At 38.7% G+C, this 24952-nt stretch overlaps 1 pseudogene; it reads left to right on the top strand.

Annotated features, from left to right (window-relative positions):
• Positions 1-17443: 17443 nt before the first annotated feature.
• Positions 17444-17982, top strand: LOC104988470 (annotated as a pseudogene).
• The last annotated feature ends 6970 nt before the right edge of the window (positions 17983-24952 follow it).

Below are 24952 nucleotides of genomic sequence, written 5' to 3'. Positions count from 1 at the left end.
GCCACTTGCCTCCCAACAGAAAACTATCCAATATTTAACGTGGGATCTGTCATACCAGTGCTTACCAACTGAATACTGGCTCTATTAACAAGCCTTTCTTGGCTCAAATAAATGTGGGGTCAGATATGTCTGGGTTGGAATCCTTGATCCTTCACTAGCAGATGTAGTCGTGAGCTTAGGTAAGTTATCTGACTCTTTGACCCTTAGTTTCCACATCTTTAAGACTGGAATAACTCACCTCTTAGATCCTTATGACATTTACAAAGACAATGTACATAAAGTGCCTCTCAACTCACATTTTGCTCACATAGAATTCAAGATCCTGTCCCTAGAGAACGTGGCCTAGGAAAAGGACAGTAGATGTGACTGCTATAAGTGGCAGGTGGTATTAAGTGGCTGCTGTGTGCCAGGTCCTATGCTGGCGCAATACACCTTTTAGCCACTTCATTCTTACCAAGACCCTGTAAACTTGGAATTTCTATCTTTATCGAGGTCCTTTTTTTGTTGCAAATGATAACAATAGCTAATATTTATTGAGCACTAACTAGAAATCCATAAGGAGTTATTGTTACTGACCTCATTTTGCAAATGGGGAAACTGTGATTCACAAAGAGTAGTTAATGTGAACAGTAATTGAATTGCTGTGTACAGGCTGCGAGGACTTCCACTGAAGTCAGAGACCTTGGTTTAAACCGCAGCCCTGAAGGACTTACCAAATCTCTCTAAGCCTCAGTCTCCTTGTGTGTAAAAAGAAATTAAAAGGTTGTGAATTATCCACCCAGGGAAAGCGAGAGTGATATACAGATCCATGGGCAGGATTAAGGGAAAACTATGAGGGATGATGAAGCACGTGGTTAGGGGGGTGGGGTGGGAAAGTGCTAGCAACCAACCTAGACCTAAAGAGCCAGAGGAGAGAGTGGGCAGAACTCCATGAGAGCTGTGCTCTCCACTGTTACTAGAGCTAGAGCCATGGACGAGGCCAGAGATGGAGGGTACAGGAATGCAAACACTGCTAACCCGTGGCCTGGCAGGGAGAAAGCCAAGACAAGGGACACTGTGAAGAGGAACTAAAAAGCCTCTTGATGAAGGTGAAAGTGGAGAGTGAAAAAGTTGGCTTAAAGCTCAACATTCAGAAAACAAAGATCATGGCATCTGGTCCCATCACTTCATGGGAAACAGATGGGAAACAGTGGAAACAGTGTCAGACTTTATTTTTCTGGGCTCCAAAATCACTGCAGATGGTGACTGCAGCCATGAAATTAAAAGATGCTTACCCCTTGGAAGGAAAGTTACGATCAACCTAGACCAACCAACCATATTCAAAAGCAGAGACATTACTTTGCCAACAAAGGTCCGTCTAGTCAAGGCTATGGTTTTTCCAGTGGTCATGTATGGATGTGAGAGTTGGACTGTGAAGAAAGCTGAGTGCCGAAGAATTGATGCTTTTGAACTGTGGTGTTGGAGAAGACTCTTGAGAGTCCCTTGGACTGCAAGGAGATCCAACTAGTCCATTCTGAAGGAGATCAGCCCTGGGTGTTCTTTGGAAGGAGTGATGCTAAAGCTGAAACTCCAGTTCTTTGGCCACTTCATGCAAAGAGTTGACTCACTGGGAAAGACTCTGATGCTGGGAGGGATTGGGGGAAAGAGCAAAAGGGGACGACAGAGGATGAGATGGCTGGATGGCATCACTGACTCGATGGACATGAGTCTGAGTGAACTCTGGGAGTTGGTGATGGACAGGGAGGCCTGGTGTGCTGCGATTCATGGGGGTTCGCAAAGAGTCGGACACGACTGAGCGACTGAACTGAACTGAACTGAACCTCACTCTCCTGGTGCACTCTGGGCTCCTGCTGTATCTCTCATCACTGACCCCACCCAACTGGAAGTTACAGGGTAAGGAGTCAATTGGGCACATTACTGGTCACAGACAGGGTGGAGGAATACACACATTAATGGAGAGTGGCTGGAATGCAAAGGGAAGATCCAGTATAGCTACCTTACTCTACAGACACAGAATTGGTATTGTATGAGTTAGGGTTTCCAGAGAAAAAGAACGAAAAAGGTGGTGAGAGGAAAGGAGGGAGATGCTGAAAACACTAGAAAAACCTTTAGATCTATATAACTGTGCCCTCTGAAGCCTCCTCATCCTGACCCCTAGGCTCATCATCTTTTTCCTCCCACTCAGCACTTGTAGATCATTTAGTGATGCACAAACTAAATTATTCACACAATGTTTTCAAAGTGTATCCTGAGTACATCCTATCCTAACAAATATCAGGCAACTGATTTTTGCCCCCAAAGAAGTGTTGAGCCTCCAGATTATAACTCATTTATTTAGATAATATTTGATACCAAAAATTCCAGCCAAGCATAATAATTTTGATGGGTCTTTTATTAAAACACCAGGCTCTGCTCTAAATTTCCGCTTGTCCATCATTCAATAAATATTCATTGAGCACTTCTAGGCATCAAGTCCTGTTCTCCAAGATAGAGATTCAAAGGTGCAGAACAGTGTGGAGATTACTTTAAAAACTGGAAATAGAACTGCCTTATGATCCAGCAATCCCACTGCTGGGCATACACACTGAGGAAACCAGAATCGAAAGAGACACATGTACCCCAGTGTTCATCGCAGCACTGTTTATAATAGCCAGGACATGGAAGCAACCTAGATGTCCATCAGCAGATGAATGGATAAGAAAGCTGTGGTACATATACACAATAGAGTATTACTCGGCCATTAAAAAGAATACATTTGAATCAGTTCTAATGAGGTAGACGAAACTGGAGCCTATTATACAGAGTGAAGTAAGCCAGAAAGAAAAACACCAATACAGTATACTAATGCATATATATGGAATTTAGAAAGATGGTAACGACAACCCTGTATGTGAGACAGCAAAAGAGACACGGATGTATTGAACACTCTTTTGAACTCAGTGGCAGAGGGCGAGGGTGGGATGATTTGGGAGAATGGCATTGAAACATGTAAAATATCATATGTGAAATGAATTGCCAGTCCAGGTTCAATGCATGATACAGGATGCTTGGGGCTGGTGCATTGGGATGACCCAGAGGGATGGGATGAGGAGGGAGGTAGGAGGGGGGTTCAGGATGGGGGACACATGTACACTCATGTCAGATTCAAGTCAATGTATGGCAAAACCAATACAATATTGTAAAGTAAAATAAATAAATTAATTAATTTTTTAAAAAAGGAAAAAAAATATGCACAACCTAAGATTTCTGCTGTCAATAAGGTTTACATCTTAGCTGGGAGGAGATGACACATGTACCTCAACATGAATAATGAAGACAATTAAAACAGGCAGGTATAGTAGGGCATGACAGGGTAGATCCAAGTAAGAATGCATGGTCAGAGAGGCTACTCTGAGAAGTTGACATTTGGGCTGAGATCTGAATAATGAGAAACAGGCAGCCTTGCTAAGATCAGGGCAAGAGTCATCTGGACAGAGAGACAGCCAGACAGCCAGTGCAGAGGCTCTAAGGCAAGAATGTTTGTCATTTTCAGGATCCAAAATGTTGGCTAGTGTGGCTGAAGCACAGTGGGTAGAGTGGTGGTTGTTTGAAATGAAGTCAAAGAATTAATCAGGAGCCAGACCACGGAGGCTTCCTGTCTACAGTAAGGAATCTGGGATTCATTCCAAGTGTGATTGGAAGTCATTGGATGGCTTCAATAAGGGAAGCGACATAATCTAATTTACATGTTTGAAAGATCTCTCTGGCTGCTTTTTTAAAGAGTGGAATCAGATGGAGTGGGAAGAAGAGATAACAGAGAAAAAGCTAGAACACCTGTTAGGAGGCTGGCTCAGAAGCACCCAGAAAAGAAGTAAGAGCAGTGACCAGTAGGAAGCTGCATCAGACTCCGTGCTGTATCACTTCACCTTTCTCTCTTTTTTCACTTTTTCCTTGATAGACATATTTACAGTGATTTAAGTGCTTCCCAGGGACTGCCAGAGAGTCTGTGGCTCAGTCAGTCAAGAGTCTGCCTACAATGCAGGAGACCTGGGTTCAATCGCTTGGTCATGAAGATTTCCTGGAGAAGGAAATGGGAACTCACTCCAGTATTCTTGCCTGGAGAACCCCATGGACTGAGGAGCCTGGTGGGTCACAAAGAGTCAGACACAACTGAAGCAACTTAGCATGCAGCATGCAGAATGCTTTAGACTAAGGAGGTGATTGCGGAGGAGAAAAGAAGATGGCTTTAGGATATAAAAGAGTTGGAGGTAGAATCAAAATGAATTGCTAATGGGCAGATTATAAAAGATGAGAAATCAAGATATGAGGGCTAATACCTAGATTTTGGGCTTAAGCACCTCTATGGATGGTGATGTTGATGGCATAAATTGATGAGACGAAAAGTTCCATGGATAAGCATCTTTAATAAGGAATCATAAGTTCTGTTTCAGCCATACTAACATGTTATGTTGCCTGTGACCTGTTTTTAAATATTTTAAATATTTCTGCATTAAAATATATATGTCATGTATGAATTTGTGTATACACACACACACATGCTTTAATTTAAGCTACACTCTAGGGATGGTTAGTGGTCCTAACTGATAATTTGACTTCTCAGTGTGTTTGAATAACATTCTATCAAAAATTCTACTCTCCAGATGTCACCCCTATGAGTGCTTCAGCTATCATTATTTCTAACCAACCTCAAGTTTTTGGCTAATTAGCATAAAGAATTCTATAAATGGGGTTTTATTGGCAAAATTAGCTGAAACTGATGAAGTCACTGAAAATAAATGTATATGCATTGATTCAAATGTTCTTGAAATACTATCTAGACTTTCATGAACAGGATAGAACAATCTAGAGTCTATTATTGTAGCCTGTACTCTTATGAATGGGGGCTGAGTCTTGATCTCTAATAGTACTGTATTTGACCACTGGTTCTAAGGATTCCAAATGTCAATGCCAACTATAAGGGTAGTTCCTTCTCCAGGGCATCTTCCCAACCCAGAGGTTGAACCCACATCTCCTGCACTGGCAGGAGGATCCTTTACCGCTGAGCCACCAGGGAAGCCCCAACTATAAGGGGAAGGATCTAGAATATTGTTGCATCTGATTCAAATGAGCATTTCATGAAAGTGCAGTTGAGTCTCCTGAAAGGACAGAGAACTGGAACTTCATCAAAGATTTTAAACAACAGCTTAGATCCAGAACAAGACAGGAAGGTCTGCTGTAACCATTTCTATTTAGCATTGTACTAGAGACTCTAGCCAGGGAAATCAGGCAAGAAACTGGAATAAAGGGTATCCAGATTGAAAAGCAGGAAATAAAACTATCTCTATTTGCAGATGACACAATGTTGTATGCAGAAAATCCTAAGGAAACCATTGAAAAAAAAACTGTTAGTACTAATAAATGAATTCAACAAGTTTGTAGAATACAAGATCAATATACAATATTGATATCAATATACAATATGATCAATATACAATCAATATACAAAAAGCAATGTATTTTTATTTACATGCAGTGAACAATCCAAAACTAAAATTAAGAAAAAATTCAATGTATAATAATATAAAAAAGAATAAAATACTTAGGAATAAATTTAACAATATAATTCAAAACTTACAGTCTGGAAACTCCAAAATACTATTGAAAGAAGTAAAAGAACACCTAAGTAAATGGAAAGACAACTCATTTCGTGGATCAGAAGACTTAATATTGTTGAGAGGGCAATACTCCCCAAACCGATCTGCAGATTTAATGCAATCCCTATTGAAATCCCAACTGATGTCTGACCCTAAAATTGACATTCAAATGCAAGAGTCCCAGAATAGCCCAAACAATCTTGGAAATTAAGACCAAAGTTGGAAAACAAAGTCACATGTTCTGACTCGGGGAAGAATATTACGGGGCTATGGAATGCCCCTTCTACACTTGTGGTCATGGATTTTAAGTGATTCCAGTTGATGTGGCCATGTGTTTACACAAACATGCAGGCAAGGAAGGGAAGGAAGTGAAGGCTGTTTGTATAAGAGAATGTTAAAGATAACTGAGATGAAAACAAACAAAAAAAATGAACGATGAATATGATTAGTAAATAGTTTACAGGTAAATATTTGACTGTCCTTTATCTGTTAAATCTTGTCCCTATGCTTTTTTTGGGGGGGAGGTCTACATTAGAAAAATAATTATCCATATCACTCATTACTCCAGGCTGAATATAGCAGCATCTCCAACAATAATCCTTCTCTTTCTCTCTCACCTTTCATTCTTTACCTGTTCTACTCTCAGGTAGGATTTTTAAATATCTTCTAATCAAAGGGTGCCTTGCCCAATGCTGCTATCAGATCTGGTTCTCTTTAAGAGTATGCCCTTCCCCTGCTATATGTGGCATGAGTCTTATCCAAGTGTTACTGTCCTCTCCAAAAACCATCTCAGTCTCTGTGCTTATATGTCAGAGTCACACTCTTTGGAAGCCATACTCTAGACGCCTGCTAGTAAGGTGAATATTGCGCTTGACCCCTCACCTCCTGATTTCTCCTCAGCATTGCAGGGGCCCTCCTCCTCCACTATTTCCCTAGGACACAATGGGTTTGCCACAGTATCTAAATTTATCTTGTTTATTTTTTGTTTCTCTCCAAATTCCCATTTCAGTTTCTATCAATTTCAGTTTTCCACTTCTTGATGATATCTTTGAGTCCTCCATCAAATCCAAGTGACTTTAAATGAACGCCAATAGTGTGAAGAAGAAGACAAGAAATGCCATGAATATATACAATCCATGACATCCTGTGGTGGAGGCAAGCAAATTTGTAACTTCTGATTCTGTGTTTAGCAAATGACTGAACATTCAGGGCCTATTAACTATAGAACCCAAGTATAAACCAAGCTGTACTGACTAAAGAGGCTAACTCAAAAATAAGTTATATATATATATACACGTGTATATTCTTTTGATTACATGAAAATATGTTTCCTCACAGAGATTTTGAAAAAAAAAAAAGCTCAACCACATGAAATAAAATCCTCATGCTGTAATAAAATATTGCAAATGAATATGCAGTCTCTGAAATATAGAAAATAAAAGAAAACCAAAAATTCCATTAAATCTGCAGCTACATTCATACTCAACCACACGTTAGCATCAGTTAGATTTTGGAAAATTCTCTAGCTTTTTTATTTTGGCTCCTATGTCTTTTCTTAATGTTCAGAAGCTTTTTAAAAATAACAGTTCCTTTGCTAAGCATTGAGTTTGTAGTGGGTCACTCTGAATTTTAATGTGTCACACTAAACACCCACTGAAGAATCTGAGCCAGTCATTATATCCCCAAGTCTCAGCTCTACATTAACACCATCTTATTTTATACTCTTACTATTAATTAAATAAAACAAGAAGTACATTTTTATCAATAATGTTTTAAAAATATTGTTTGCAATGAAGCACGATCGCACAGCTGCCCTTACATGTAGGTGGCTGCTGCTCGGTCGATTTGGTTATGGTTACACTGCAGGTGTTCTGTAAATAGTTGCGGAATTGATTTTTCCCTTTTCTAGCCTATCACTTGATGCCTAAAAGTTCTTTAACAAGACAGATGCTTAACTGCAGACAGGGCTTCAAGAGCTGAGTACCTCTTGAGATGTTAAACTTGACTTAAGTGCATACCAAGGTATAAATGATTTTTTGCTAAACTAGATATGGTTCGGAGAAGGCAATGGCACCCCACTCCAGTACTCTTGCCTGGAAAATCCCATGGATGGAGGAGCCTCGTAGGCTGTGGTCCATGGGGTCGCAAAGAGTCGGACACGACTGAGCGACTTCACTTTCACTTTTCACTTTAACGCATTGGAGAAGGAAATGGCAACCCACTCCAGCATTCTTGCCTGGAGAATCCCAGGGACGGGGGAGCCTGGTGGGCTGCCGTCTGTGGGGTCGCACAGAGTCGGACACAACTAAGGCGACTTAGCAGCAGCAGATACGATTAGGCAGGAGAGAGCACTGAATTTAGAGCTTGGGGTGGTGGAATGTGGGGTGAGGGTGCCTCATGCTTGCCATATTGATGATCTTTCCAAGGCTGACTCTATTTTGTAGGTACATATTTGAATTGTGAATTGTTCTCAAAGAGTAGTTACAAAATTTTGTACATCCAAAATCACCACAAGGAAAACTTTTAAGTAAATAAAGTAGAAAAAATATGGTCTACACTACACATGTGAACAAAGAGTTTACATCAACAGGAAAAGGCAACCTTCCTAACTGGAAAATAAATATAAGGCATAATGAGACAAAAATAATAAAAACATTCAATATTAATAAGGATTCAAGGATTGTAAATTTTAGACAAAATGTAAAATTAGTATATCCTTTCCTAAGGATAATAAAGCATTAAGTATTTATAAAATGCCTCATGAATATTCTTTTTTAAGCCACTAATCCCACTTGTGGATTCTTAAGGAAGTACTCAAAATGTACATAAAGATTTATGTTCAAGGAGGATCATTTCAAGACTTTTTTTAATGACTCAAATTGAAAAGCTAAAATTTCCAAAATAGAAAATCAATAATTTTCCAAAAGTAGAAAAGCAATAATTATGAGAAAAAAATTTTATAGCCAATGAGCATGATTTCATAGAAGAATATTAACATGAGAAAATGCTTCTGCTATATTGCATGTTACAGATTGCATGTACAACAATTTTCTGGTGATATATAAAAAGAATCTGAAAGGATATGGGCAATGTTGTGGTTATATCTAGTTGATAGAATTCCAGGTGGTTTTATTATTTCCTTTGTGCTCTTTTATAATTTTCACAATTTCTATAGTAAATGTGTTACTTTTACAATAATAAAAAAAAAAATAGCAAGAAATTTTCCTGGAAAAAAATTTTCACCAAAACCCCCAAAAGACTAGCCTCAACCTTAGAGGTCTTTTGGACAGTTTGTTCCAGGAGCTAGTTGGTTCCAAACCCAATACTATTTTAAGTCCTGCAGTGGAAGGCCCACATTTTATTTGCCAGGGACACTAAGTGGGCCAGATGGCTTGCCCAGTGGAGGAATATTCTCAATCTGGGTGCCCATCAGAACTGCCTGCAGTGCTTTAAAAATGCATGTGCTCAGGCTTCACCATGTGAGATGCTATAGATTTGAAGTAGATGGAGCTTGGGAATCCTGTGTGTGTGAGAGAGAGGGGGAGAGAGATTTTTCTAAAATTTACTGCCATTTGTGACAAGACTTCTTTTTTATGCAAACAAAAACATATTGTTTTTGTTTGCATAAAAGATATGCATAAAAGATACACGTATTTCTATCTTAAATTAAGAATGAATCTAGGAGATAATTTTCTCCTGTAGATATTTAGCACCAGAAATAGGGCTAAGACAAATTGATTATTCTAAAATATAGTTATTATTTGGGGAAGATTTTTCTTCTGCTTTGTAAATAACTATACCATACAACACTCTGTCATTTAGCCACCCTGTCATACAGTATCTAAGGGAGGACAAATACCAAATTAGCATGTTCATTGAGAGGCATTTATTTTACATGTATATGTCACAGAGAGTTTATGGTAGTTTGGCCAAAATAACCATACTTTTACAACTGCCTCAAAATTCTAAGCCAAAGCTATTTTGATGATACCACATAAAAGAAACAGTAGTAGGATCTTGACTGTACCCTGAAGAGGATTCAAATTCTTTCCTGCAGAAAAATTCAAGAGTTCTTACTTAAGGGAGGAGGTAGGATGATCGTCTATGCAAGCATGTTCTTCCAACATTAACAGTTTCCTTAGCTTCAACAAAAGGATGTTAATCCTGTCCTTAGAATTAATGGCTAAGACAACTTCAAGGGCAACCAACTATATAGACCAGATGCACTCCAAGGAGTTGTCATAAAATAAAATCCAAGTTCACTGCAGTGCAATATTTTTTCAAAAGATCAGTTAGACAAACAATATTTGGATGAAATGGCTTAAATGTCACATTTAGATATTATTTTAAAAATATCCTTGGATCAAGAGAGACATGTAGAGAAATATATCTTTTCAGATTTTTTGCACTAAATATGGCTTTGAGGAACACCAGTAACTTATATTGAGAATCTCTATGAGGAACAACTTTATAAATGTGTTTCTATACCTATTTTTATGGACATTGCTTTTTTTCTCGAAGTATTTTTATTTTAACAGTATAATTTATAAAGATAACACATATTCACTAAGTAAAATTCAAATAATATAACAAATTATTAAAAAAAACAGACCCAACCAACTCTACCTCTATATTTGCCCTTTAGAAATGTATCTAAGATATATATAGGTATATGTATTTATATCTAATACACACAGATAATATAGCTAATATATATAGATGGATGTACTACACATAAATAGGGTCTTATCATACAGTCAGCCTTCCAACGATTTCCCGTCTGCAGATTCAACCGTGTATCAAAATTTCCATCCATGGTTGGTTGAATCCTAGGATGGAAAACCACTGGATGTGGAAAACCAACTGAATTCATTGTACTACACAATTTTATATAAGGAACTTGGGCATCTACAGATTTTGGTTACACACAGGGGCTCCTAGAACCAATCTTCTGTGGATAGTGAGAGATGACTATAGCATACTATTTTCAAACTTTTTTTCTTTTAAATATATCAAAGAATATCAATGCACAACAACCTTCTCAGTGACAACCTTCTCAGTTTCTATCCTACAAATGTACCAAATTTATTGAGTATCTTATTGATGTATTACTAATTGATTCTAATTTTTCACATTAAGATGTATGGTACCATACTGAACACCCTTGCATGTACTTGATCTTTGTGAAATTATCTGATTATCTCTTTAGGATGGATTTCTAAAAGTGATACTTCTGAAATCACACTTTCTGATTTCAGGAAGAGAGAAGAGTGTTGACCAGGAAGGTGGAAGATGGAATCCCCTTCAAGGTACTATTGTTTCACTTAGGTAGCATTATCAAAACAGCTTTTTGGCTTAGAAGATACTTATTGATTAATATGGCTAAATTGACTTTCTAAAAATATTATCCAAACATAGCCTTTCCTACCACCAGTCCTAAGAGGACCATTCCTTCCACCTACTCCCACCATTTTATCACATTACTTTTCACTTTTTCATACTAATAAATGAATAAATTTTCAAATGTATACTGGCCATTCATATCTCTTCATTAATTGTTCTTTCATGTCTTTAGTCCATTTCTCTACAGAAATGTTTGTTCTTCTCTTAATGATTCATAAGACCCATTATATATAGTGGAGCTTGTAACACTTTGCCATTTTTGTTAACAGATTTTTCGTTACTGTTGTTATTGTTGTTGGTGTCTGTATTTAATAGTTTGTCATTTGCTGGTTGGAGAAAAAAAATGATAAACACAATATTCCACTCACTTTATAAACTGCAATTTTCCATTATCCCTGAAGACCTAACTTGAATCCCACATCTTTTCCTTACCCATTCTAACATGATCTCTGTCTGTCTAACTTGTAACTGATTGTCCGTACAACTTATTTGGCAATTTATTCTACAATGCCTGGTGGCACACCTAAGTGCTGTCAGTCACTCTCAAGGCTTATTTGTACTAGCCAGCAACCAACTCCTTAACAGGAGTTAAGTATTCACTCCATACTCTCAAACCTGGTCTCAATAACAAAACAAGTGCTTATGTAAAGCAACAAATTGGTAAGGGGGGAAGAAATAGGTGACAGAAGTCACCTCAAATTTTCCAGGCTTGAGGAAAGGCTCACCCAGACAGCTTATGCAGTTCTCCTGCACTTCTTGCCTCAACATTCTGACCCAAAGTAAAGCTCATTCCAATCACATCAGTTCCTGAGATACAGCATTTTCTTTATTGCAAGAGCACCCATATTTCCTAGTTTACCTAAAACATTTCCACTTTGCTCTACTTGTGTATTTCTTAAAAGTTCCCGCTTTTCACTCCCAAAAGTGAAAAGGACGGTAAATTGCCTGCTTACCTTGTCTGCTGCTGCTTTCAGTTTCTTATTCATTTCTTAAGCTAAAAATCTACCCCACAATTTAAAAGACTTGGTAGATGAAGATCGAAATTTCCAAGCAGGATGCAAATTTTGGCCCCTTCTTCTTGGTTTAATTAATAAAATTTATATGTGAGCCTAACCTTGGAAGATTAAAGGAAACATTTAATGTGCAGATAAAAACATTTGCTATTTATATGAGGTTTTTAAAAGGCCATAAAGGGGAGTTTTTTATAGTGTTCATGTTTTCTTCAATTAAATTGAGAACTTTTTGGAGTACCATTATTCTTACTTTTTTGTACCTTTTCATCATAGCATTTAAAACAGTACTCTGTACTAAGTGGGCATGCAGTAAATACTACTGTGAAACCACTGGGGGCCTGGAGATTTTAATTTGCTTTTTGATTAAGGGTGTCCTTCCTCTTGACTCCTACCATGTCATCACAGACATGTGAGGGGGTAATATTGATAGAGTGCTAAATGGGAAGTGGTATCACAAGAACCCAGTTGAATTAGAAGAGTCCCCTTCATGTCTTTGGCTCGGTTGTCCACGGATAGAGCTCATCTGAATTAGATGTGTCTGAAAATTCAATTACTCCAAATGGAAACATCTGGATCCCTTTTTCTTCCTTTAATCCTTTGTCCTGGTGACTCTGCCAGACAGTCCATATCCCTTGTTGGTTTGGAAGGAAATATATAAGGGCATAGTTAGAAGTGGGGGTAGCTGATGCAAATGTGTCCTTGTCTGTTTTTTCAGTCCATGTGGTCACTTTCCTTCTCTAGCTATTAGAATCACAGATTTTTATCAGAGTGAGAAGAACTGTTTGTGTAACTCCATCTTTTATAGTAGAAGGAATTTCTACCCAGCAAAATTAATGAGCTACTCAAAAATACATATGCAATGATAGCAGAGCTGTACTAGAATTTTTTCTTTTTTGATTCTCAATCTAGAGAATCAAACTTTTTACTACACCAGATTCTAAATACTGTCTGGAAATTAGTTATTGCCTCATTTCAATCTGTCTTACTGGTATTGGATTGATTTAACCTATAGAAAACAACTGCTCATTTAAAATATTTGAATGCTATAAAAAATAAGAAAGATCCCCCCCCCACCCAAATTTGCCTGATATCTTTAGTAGATGCTGAGGGATGAGACTGACTTATTTTTTTCATGGAAGATATCAGCCGAATTCAAATAGATGTGTTTTTGTGTGTTCATAAGCTAGGACAGAATCAGAGAAAAAAAGTCTGACAAAGAAGATCATGAACCATCAAATACATCTCATCCTTGCTCTCTAATTCTTTTCATAGAAAAAGAAAAGTTCTGGGAACAAAGAATAAGGAAGAGGTAGACATATATTTGACCTGTGGTTTTAGATTTAACTTAGGAGAAGCAGAAAATAAGATCTCATTATAATTATACCTGTAGGGGATACAGACAGTCCATTTAGATAAGCCGAGTGTCTAGTTTTCTAAACTAAAAAGAACAGTTTTGATTCTTTGGGCAAATCATGACATCATGCAGTAAAGAGGTTACAAGATACTACTGACCAAGAGAAGTGATTTTTATACAAGCCATCACACGTCTCAGAATACTAAAAAGATATGTTAAAATCTATTTAATCCTATTTTGGACATAAATTCTTATCTTCCCTTCATTCCAAAAAAATGTTCAAAGTGACATTTCTGCTTCTAGCACACATTAGAAAATTATGTGAAAATACATTTGGTTCATGTACAATATTTTGAAAATCTTTACTGAACCAGTTACTCTAGGGTGTAAATTGATCTTCTCATCTCTACTCACCTTAAGGCTCAAATATGATGTTGGGGTTGTAAGAGACAAAAGGAAATAAAATCTAGAGAGAACAGAGGCTTGACACAAAGGCTCCTTCCATTCAGCAAAAGAATAAGACCAGTAAGAGTGCTTTGGGGTGGAGGTGGGGGAAGGCACAGAGGGAGAGAGAGACAGGAGAGGCAAGCGGAGGTGGAACACAGGAGACTGGTGCTGCTTCTCCAGTGTCTGACCTAGAGACTTGTGGAGAAGGGGTATTAGCGAAACCAGGGAGCTCGGGGGACATCGAAAGTAGAGTTCTGCATGCTGTGCCTCCCATTTGGTTGCCTGGGAGAAATACACTGGGCAGGGTGTCCTACGCCAACATGGGGTGGGCCCAGCAGCATAAAGAGAGTGGACAAGTCTGGCCAGGGAAAGCATCATCTCCCTAGCTTTCAAGTGGACAACCCAGAAGATTCCATATGCTCCCACAAAGGAAGTAATGGAAAGGATGGTAAAGGTATGCATTGAGATCCAAAGCAGTCTGCCATGAGGCCCACCATGGTAAGAGGAAGGGGACCTCACAGAGAATTTGCAGAATTCCAGGCTCAGGAATCAGATGGAGGATATGGCAGATCCTCTTCATACTGTTCATAGGGTTCTCAAGGCAAGAATGCTGAAGTAGTTTGCCATTCCCTTCTCCAGTGGACCACATTTTGTCAGAACTTTCCACCATGATCCCTCCATCTTGGGTGGCCCTACACGTCATGGCTCATAGTTTCATTGAGTTAGACAAGGCTGTAAATTGAAGAAAGCAGGGAAAACCACTAGGCCATTCAGATATGATCTAAATCAAATCCCTTCTGATTACACAGTGGAAGTGACAAATAGATTCAAGGCATTAGTTAGATCTGATAGAATGCCTGAAGAACTATGGACAGAGGTTTGTAACACTGTACAGAAGGTAGTGATCAAAACTATACCCAAAGGAAAAAAAATGCAAAAAGACAAAATGGTTGTCTGAGGAGACCACACAAATAGCTGAGGAAAGAAGAGAAGCAAAAGGCAAAGGAGAAAAGGAAAGATATACTCATCTGAATGCAGAGTTCCAAAGAATAGCAAAGAGAGATAAGAAAGCCTTCCTCAGTGATCAATGCAAAGAAACAGAGGAAAACAATAGAATGGGAAAGACTAGAGATCTCTTCAAGAAAATCAGAGATACCAAGGGAACATTTCATGCAAAGATGGGCACAATAAAGGACAAAAATGGTATGGACCTAACAGAAGCAGAAGATATTAAGAAGAGGTAGCATGAATACACAGAAAAACTATACAAAGATCTTTATGACCCAGATAACCACAATGGTGTGATCACTCACCTAGAGCCAGATATCCTGGAGTGCAAAGTCAAGTGGGCCTTAGGAAGCATCACTACGAACAAAGATAGTGGAAGTGATGGAATTCCAGTTGACCTATTTCAAATCCTAAAAGATGATGCTGTGAAAGTGTTGCACTCAATATGCTAGCAAATGTGGAAAACTCAGCAGTAGCCACAGGACTGGGAAAGGTCAGCTTTCATTCTAATTCCGAAGACAGGCAATGCCAAAGAATGTTCAAACTGTTGCACAGTTGCACTCATTTCACATGCTAACAAGGTAATGCTCAAAATCCTTCAAGTTAGGCTTCAACAGTATGTGAACCAGGAACTTTCAGATGTACAAATTGGATTTAGAAAAGGCAGAGTAACCAGAGATCAAATTGCCAATATCATTGGATCACAGAAAAGCAAGAGAATTCCAGAAAAACACCTACTTCTGCTTCATTGACTATGCTAAATCATTTGACTGTGTGGATTACAACAAATTGTGGAAAATTCTGAAAGAGATGGGAATACCAGACCACTTGACCTGCCTCCTGAGAAATCCATATGCAGGTCAAAAAGCAACAGAACAAGACATGGAACAACAGACCGGTTCCAAATTGGGAAAGGAATATGTGAAGACTGTATATTGTCACTCTGCTTATTTAACTTCTATGCAGAGTACATCACGTGAAATGCCAGGCTGGATGAAGCATAAGCTGGAATCAAGTTTGCCGGGAGAAATATCAATAACCTCAGATATGCAGATGACACCACCCTGATGGCAGAAAGTGAAGAGGAACTAAAGAGCCTCTTAATGAGGGTGAAAGAGGAGAGTGAAAAAGCTGGCTTAAAACTCAACATTCAAAAAACTAAGATCATGGCATCCAGTCCCATCACTTCATGGCAAATAGATGGGGAAATTATGGAAACAGTAGCAGACTTTATTTTGGGGCGGGGGCTCCAAAATCACCTGAGATGGTGACTGTAGCCATGAAATTAAAAGACGCTTTGCTCCTTGGAAGAAAAGTTATAACCAACCTAGAGAGCATATTGAAAAGCAGAGACATTACTTTGCCAACAAAGGTTTTTAATGTACGGTCAAGGCTATGGTTTTCCCAGGAGTCATGTATGGATGTGAGAACTGGACCATAAAGAAAGCTGAGCACTGAAGAATTGATGCTTTTGAACTGTGGTTGGAGAAGACTCTTGAGAGTCCCTTGGACTGCAAGGAGATCAAACAAGTCAATCATAAAGGAAATCAGTCCTGAATATTCATTGGGAGGACTGATGCTGAAGCTGAAACTCCAATACTTTGGCCACCTGATGGGACGAACTGACTCATTGGAAAAGACCCTGATGCTGGGAAAGGCTGAAGGCAAGGGGAGAAAGGTACAACAGAGGATAAGATGGTTGGATGGCATCATTGACTCAATGGGACATGAGTTTGAGCAAACTCTGGGAGCTGGTAAAGGACAGCGAAGCCTGGCATGCAGTAATCCATGTGGTTGCAAAGAGTCGGACACAACTTAGCAACTAAACAACAACAATGGCAGATCCTCAACAAGGTCTCCATGAAGAACCTAGATGGGATTAAGGAAGCAGAACGGGGCCACTTGGCCCTCCCAAGATGGGAAATAAGAAGAAAGGAGCAAGTGTGTGTTCATAAGCCACAGATTTTATGGTGGACACCGGAAGGACACTTACGTTATTCATATCTGAGATGGTATGAGTTTAACTTCGTAAGCACTCAACATATAGTTATTCAATATTTGGTAGCATACAGTTTATGGTCTTAAAGGTAGGATAAAAGTCCTCGCTGATTCAAAAGTTGCAAGGCTCCCATCTACTGGTAATTTGCTTAAATTTCAGGCACATGATTCTTGAAATTGTTGACAATTTAAGAAGAGCCAAATATAATACACAGTGACAAAGAACATCACAATTTCTCAAAATTGCTCAAAATTCTTGTTGATGTTCAAAGGTCAATTGAGAATTTCTAGAGAAGGGTATAGAAATATGAAACAAAGATTTCATTTCCAAGTTGTTTTCAGTATTATAAAAGTTCCTTCATCTTGGAGATCATTGTTAGAGAAAATATATACATAGGGGTTGGAAAGGTAATAAAAACCTTTTGAGAGGAAAAGCTGTAAGGACTGATTACCCTCCAAGAATTTTAATAGAAAAAGATAAAAAACAATCATGTAGTTCTACTAATAACTGTCTAACAGAAATATAATAAGCCACATATGTATTTTAAATTTTCTAGTGGTCACATTTTAAAAATGGTTGACTATGGGGAGAGCGTGACTCGGCCAAGCACTTGGACTTGGCTCCTTCATTTCCAACATGGAAGAAACTTACATGGATACCCTGGACCCTGAAAGGCTATTACAATGTCCCTATGATTTAAAAAAAAATCAGATATGTGCCTGCAGATTTCCTTATCATCTTATCAAGTACAAAAAGAATAATCCTGACTATTTAAAAACTCTGGCTATCTGCCCCTTCAGTGCCTACCTTCAGGCTCCTCTGGCTGAAATCAGGCATATGTCAAGCTGTGATGACAAAAGCTGTACTGAGCAGGATGTAGTCATCCAGGAACCTTGGACAAGAGACTCTGACCGAGCGCACAAAACAGGTGCCCTCCTCACGATGAACACGGGGATAAAGATTTGTAGGAACAGACCAGCACCCCATTTGTCTGGAGGCACGGCCAACTACTGTGGTAACCACAGCCCTGCCAGCCAAGCAACATCGTTATGGAGCCGGAGTGAGGTGGCTTCAGGCCTGCAAGTTCCCAAGCCTCTGCCATGGAAAAACAATGGAAATGCATAGTAACTGAATATCTATCTCATCAAATGAGAGGCCCTTGCTTCTTCCTGCTACAGCGGGTTCTTCATTTTTTCCCTCCTAATCTAATTATAGAAAGATAAATTATCTGTGACTTTCAAAGTGACAAGTACCTTTTTTTTCTCCCCCTCTATGAGTGCTGACTCATTTGATGCAAGAAAGAGCCCTCATGCTCAGAAGAACTGTTTCAAATCAACCATCATTACAGATAACTTGAAAAATAAATTAAAAATAAGAAGCAAAAAGAAATGAGTAAAGATAGTCTCAATAGTAATACTTTGTCTAATGTAAGGTATCTAAAATATTTCTCATTTCAGATATAATCAGTATAAAAATTATTAATGAGATATTTTATAGGCTTTTTTCATACTAAGTCTTCAAAATCCATTATACATTCTACACTTAGAGTATATCTCAACATAGATGCTAAATATTCAGTGGTTAAAGTAAAATCCAGTCCTACCAAAATAATAAATTTGTGTTTAACAGAAAAATGTTACCCTACTACCTTCTATTTTAAATGTAAAATACATAAAATTTTTAAATACTTAAAATTTTGTGTTTTTTTGTCACATTAGCCATATTTCAAGTGCTCAACTTGAATGGCTAGTAAATACCTTGTTATACAGCAAATATCCAGGTTGATAATTAGCACAGGTACAAAACTGATGTACACTGAATGAATGCCTGAATAACTTGTCTGAGTTCCACAGTTTACTAGCTGCTACTTTCATATTTTTACACTGAACAATTATCTGGGGCCAATTGGATATGAGAGGAAAGAGAGAAAGGAGCCAAAGAGTTTGGGAGGAAGCCATAAGGAGAATTAGAGTGCCATGGACACAATCAGAAATACTGAGAAGGAAGACTTGGTTCAAAACGGAAAATAATCAATATTGCACTTCTGAACGTTCCCTGCTGTGAGGAATACAGCTCCTAACAAAGCTCCCAGTGATCATCAGTAGCACCAACAGAATCTACCATCACAACTGCTCATACCTCTCGGTCCACACTGTCCAATGGCTACACATAATCCTGTCCTATCTGGTCTGAAACCGAAGTCAAACTCCAGCTGTACTGTGCTTGGCATCAAACATTAAAAATCCAAATTCAAAAACTAAAAGAAGGGGAGTTTAAGTATAGCTCTCCCCATCAAATCTTGCAACATGCTCTTTTGGTAATAAATATTCTAAATACTGATCCGGCCGGAACTACTGCAATGCTTCGTCATTGGTGCCTGGAGCAATTAGATGCAAAGCCATTAGTCAAATGGAAGGACCTCCTCTCAGGGCAATGGAAGGGTCCTGACCCATTATTAACTAGCGGTCAAGGATGTGCTTGTATTTTTCCACAGGATGCAGATTCTCCAATTTAGATCCGGGACAGGCTGATTCGCCATGTTGCAGTCCCCCAGACATCCGGTTCCCCCATTGCTTCGATCACAAAAGAGGAGCCCACCAGAAGGGGAGGCAAGATAAACATCGAAATCCCAGTGAGACTGACGGGGCTGCTGCAGCGCGAACTCCAACCAGAAAATAATTCTACTTATTCTGTTTTGGCTTGTCTACCCTCTCCTTATGTTTTTCTCTTTACCAACGATTCTGGAAAACTTAATGTACATGTGACTTTCACTGGTGGACCCAATATAGTAACTTGTGAACAATGTATGCTCTCATCTTGTTTAAACCCTCAATATAATGTTTGCTTCTTTGTAGTGTTACAACGTCCACCTTATCTTATGATGTAACCACTTATTGATATGATAATTTTGGTCTTTCTGTATTACAACAACCACAGGATTTAATGCGATCACGACGGTTTGTGGGCTTGCTTATCCTGGGAATAGCAGCTTTAATAGCAGCAATTGCTTCTGTTACTGTGGCAGCAATATCATTGACTCAACAAGTGCATACTGCCGAATATGTTGATACCATGTCTAAAAATGTCTCTTTAACTCTAGCAACACAGGAAGCTATAGATAGAAAGTTGGAGATGAGGGTAGATGCCTTGGTGGAGGCAATAATCCATATTGGGACTGAGTTACAGGCTTTAAAAGTGAAAATGGCTCTGTCATGAAACGCTGATTACAGGTGGATATGCATGACATCTTTAAAGGTAAATGAGACAGATTATGAATGGGAAAATATCAAAAATCATATCTCAGGTGTTTGGAACAGCTGACATTGGCCTGGACTTAGGGAAACTTCATAATCAAATACAGACCCTGGAACACTCTCGACTGGATTTTACCGCTGTTGGAGCAGCTAATGACTTTTTTCACACCTTCTCTAACTTCATTTCAGGAAAAAACATTCTGTCTAATCTGTTGGTGCTTTCATTTTGCTTCTCATAATCATTCTTCCTTATGTTGTCAGGATTCTTCGGCAGAATATTCAGAAGCTCGCAACTGAGCTGCATTTGGCTGTTTTAAGAAATAAAAAAGGGGGAGATCCCAGGAGCTGGCATGAGAAGCTCCACCCATGGCAAAGGTCATGAGGAAGGAGGCTCAGCATATGCAAAGGCGGGATCGAGCCTCAGGAGTCCCCCTGGAAATTCTTGAGCATCTACCCCCAAAACCAGAGTCTGCCTACTTTCTGCTTTGTGCTCTCACCTACACCTCTGACTTTACGGGGGGCTGTCCCCTACTACCTCTCTCTGAAAAAAGAGTTAGCTTACAGCTCCAGTTAATAATTCCTGGGTGTGACAGTGTTTCAACCTACAAACTCCTTTGAAAGTCCTCTAGCCTGCCTGAATAGGTTTTTCCGGCCACATGTGATTGTTCAGAGCCTCCCAACTGTGAGAGGCATGAGATGTTCTAAACTGTCTAAATATAGATTCCTTTGAGCAGTTAAAAGATTGATTAGAAATTGTATTGGTGAAGGGTTTTTCACTTGTTGGGCCAATGTTTGCTGCTAAGCTTCCATATCCCTTATCTGCTGTGTCCCTGGCAGTGTATTGATTAATATAATTGGTGTAATTAGTAGCTTTAATGTTTGTAACCTTGGACCCTTGAGTTAATTCTTTTTCTCATTGTAGCCCACCACACCTTTGCCCTATAGGAATGCAACTTTATCTAATGCTTTTGGAGGGTGGCGCCTGACTAATCACCTTTAGAGAAAAATAAGTTTTCTGAAGAAAGGGTCTTAAAATGTTAACAGGCCTCCCGGGCCAGAAGATGATGCAAATCACCTAAACTTTTGCATATGATAAGTTTGCAGGAAGAAAGCCTGGCTTACTGCATGACTCTACCCATTCCCCCATTATCCTCGATGCATAACTTAAGGTATAAAAACTACTTTGGAAAATAAAGTGTGGGCCCTGTTCACCAGAACTTGGTCTCCCTGTGTCGTTCTTTCTCTCACCTTCTGGCTGAATTATTCAGCCTCTTTTCTCCACTGAATTTCCTCACTGAGCTATCCTTATTTAACCACTCTTTATATCCTTAATTAATGTTTAATTAAGCAATTGTTTCCTGATCCTCACCGACGCCATCCCGGCTTCGAATTCCCTGGATCCACCGGGGCTGGACCCCGGCAGTTAGTCTGATCCATGATTCTCAGGATGTTCGTCTGAATTTCACACCTACGTCTTTTCTCATAGATATTCCGAACCCTAAATGTCAACTGCTGCCTATTCTGCTCTTCCTAGTGCTTTCCTGCCATCCTCAACACAACCTTTTGCTTCTGACCTTCTTCTAGTCTATGCCCCTGAATTTTGTTACGCCCAGCCCTATCCATCTGTCTCTCTCTTTTTTTTTTTTTTTTTCCAGCCAAGCAACGTGGCATATAGGATGCAGGATCTTAGTCCCCCAAGCATGAATCAAACCCATGCCCCCTGCAGTGGAAGCAGGGAGCATCAATTCGCTTTTTAATTTTTAACATTATAGAACAAAACTGAAGTCTATTAATATTCTATGCTTACATTTCTTAGAGACAAACAGAAATAAAATTCATGAACCAAAAACTGAAAACAAACAAACAAAAAAAGAAGAGTTTATAAATACTAAATATGGATCTGAGCATTAACAGCTGAACAGAGAATGTAATTTTCAAGTGATAACAAGTCCAAGTCACAGGCATGACTTGGACTTCAAGTCATGTCTGTGACACCAGTTCACCTGGGTACCTCTGTATCTGTGGTAGGCATCCTCTCAGATGACCCCCAATGATCCTCACCTCCCAATGTCTATGTCCTGTTGGGCATTAGCCCAACAGAAGACAGCAAAAGTGATGGACTATAACTTCTTCTGATAACGTTCCTCTTGGATTCTCTTTCTCACTTTCTCACTCACTTATTCTGAACAAAGCCAAATGCAGTGTCGCAATCTGCCCTACAGAGAGGTCCACATGGCAAAGAACTAGGGACATCTCAGACGAACAATCCATGAGGAATTTTGGAAGGAGTGAATTTGGAAGCAGAACCCCCTCCAGTCAAGCCTTCAGGTGAGACTTGTGCTCTGGTCAACACTTTGACTGCAGCCTTGTGAGATACCTTGGAGTTTTCCAGGTGGCTCAGTGGTAAAGAATCCACCTGGCAATGCAGGAGCTGCAGAAGACACAGGTTCGAACCTCGAGGCAAAGACAACTAGCTAAGTTGCATCCAGATCTCTAACCTACAGAAACTGTATTTTTAAACTAAGTTTTGGAGTAATTTGTTACATAGCAAGAGATAACTAATACAGCCTGGAACCCTAGTTTTCTTATAGAAAATTCATGCAATCTATCCTATCTACAATGAATTGAATTTTGGACATTTCAAGTGATCACAAGATATTCAAACCAGAATGTGTACAAGATATTTGGTAAAACAGACCTGGAGCCTAAGGAACGGTTAGCATCAAGGTTAAAAAAGGAAGTCATGACAATGTGTTGACTGTCTTTGAAGACTTTGAAGGTAAATATGAAGCATTTGTCAAATGGATGAGGGGAATAATTCTTTTCTTCCCTTGTGAGTCTCACTTGGCAGAGAGAAGGGAGCTCATGAGAAACATTTGGGGAAATTTACCAACATATACACAGCCTCACCTTTCCCCTTTAAACCAGACTTAAATCAGAATCTCCAGGAAGAAAATCCAGTTATGTACATTTTTCTAGGTTCCAAGAGAGTAGAATTTAGAAACACATTAATCTCTTATATAGAATTCCATACGGGCCAGATCTGTTACAGGTTCAATATAACCAAATTTTCCAGAAGGCCTTCATTATAACACAAGCATTTCTTTAACAAGCTAGCATCATAGCACAGAACTGTACCACAGTTGATAGCATAAGTCACCTTCTTTTGTACTAAAAGTATCCTCTAAAAATGAATTTCAATGATAAGTGACTTATGCACAGGAAGTTCTTTTAATACCTCACCTAGCCTCTCACTGAGGCAATGAGAAATCTGAAGTTTCATTATGATAGCCTTGAGGATCTGTAAATTATTTCTAGATGCCTAATAGAAATTATATTTTTACCAAGGATAAAAGCTACAGGCTAACTAAAATGTCGTGTCTTTAATTAAACACAGATTAATCACTATACCTATTACTAGCATATTATTAATATTACTATTATCATGTGTTAATCAGTATCAAGATGGACAGTTAATGACCCAATAAAAACTACCTACATCAGTATCCAATCTTGATTTTGTAACTAATCTTGAACCTAATACAAAATGACAGCCAAATTAAAGTGAATCACACTTAAGTATCTCTAGACACTTTTGAATTTTCTTACTAGCAGTTAGTATAGTAGAAAAACCAAGAGTATTAGAATCAGAGAATATTAGAACCTGTGCCGTCCTATCTGTACAAAGGGAATTTCCAAACGTCAGTTTTTTCATCTGTTATGTGGGGATAATGCTAAAGAATGCTGGGAAATTAAATGAGAAAATGTGGCAGCCTGCTGCTTAGCAAATAGCACAAAGCTTAGCACATACAAGTTCAACGGCTGTTGTTACTGCTTCTTTTCTTTAGTGCTTCTTGGCAAATCAAACATTCGTGCAATCTAATATACTTGTAAATCTTGATGAATATAGATCATTGATTATAATTAAGATCAATAACTCAATCTCCCAAGACAAAAGAAATAAAAGCAAAAATAAACAAATGGGACCTAATCAAACATACAAGCTTTTGCACAGGAAAGGAAGCCATGAACAAAATAACAAAACATCCTACAGGATTCAATAAAATATTCGCAAACAATGTGGCCAACAAGAGGTTAACATGCAAGACACACAAACAACTCATGCTCATACTCAGTATGAGTATATATAACTCAGTATCAAAAAAAATAATCGAGAAACGGTCAGAAGACCTAAACAGATATTTCTCTAAAAAAGACATACAGATGGTCAACAAGCACATGAAAAAATGTTCAACATCGTAATTACCACAGTAATACAAATCAAAACCTCAATCAGTCAGTCACCAGTCAGTCACTCAATCACCAGTCAGAACAACCATTATTAAAAAGTCTACAAATAATAAATGCTAGACAGGGTGTGGAGAAAAGGGAATCCTTCTATAATGTTGGCGGGAATGTAAAGTGGTAGAGCCACTACGGAAAACAGTATGGAGGTTCCTTAAAAACCTAAAAATAGAGCTACCATATGATCCATCAGTCCCGCTCCTGGGCATATGATACATGTACCCCAATATTTATAGAAGCACTATTTACAATAGTCAAGACATGGAAACAACTCAAGTGCCCAACAACAGAAGAATGGATTAAAAGATGCTATCTCTGTCTCTCACTCTCTCTCTTTCTCTCTCTGTGTCTCACTCTCTCTCTTTCTCTCTCTCTCTCTCATTCACACACACACACACACACACACACACACACACACAGACACTGGAATATTACTCAGCCAGAAAAAAAACAATGAACTATTGCCTTTTGCAGCAATATGGATGGATGTAGAGAATGTCTAAGTCACTGTCAGACAGAAAAAGATAAATATATAA

This window comes from Bison bison, unplaced genomic scaffold, assembly GCF_000754665.1.
Source record: "Bison bison bison isolate TAMUID 2011002044 unplaced genomic scaffold, Bison_UMD1.0 scf7180017864134, whole genome shotgun sequence".
Lineage (NCBI taxonomy): Eukaryota > Metazoa > Chordata > Mammalia > Artiodactyla > Bovidae > Bison > Bison bison.
This window is presented reverse-complemented; position numbering and strand designations above follow the sequence as displayed.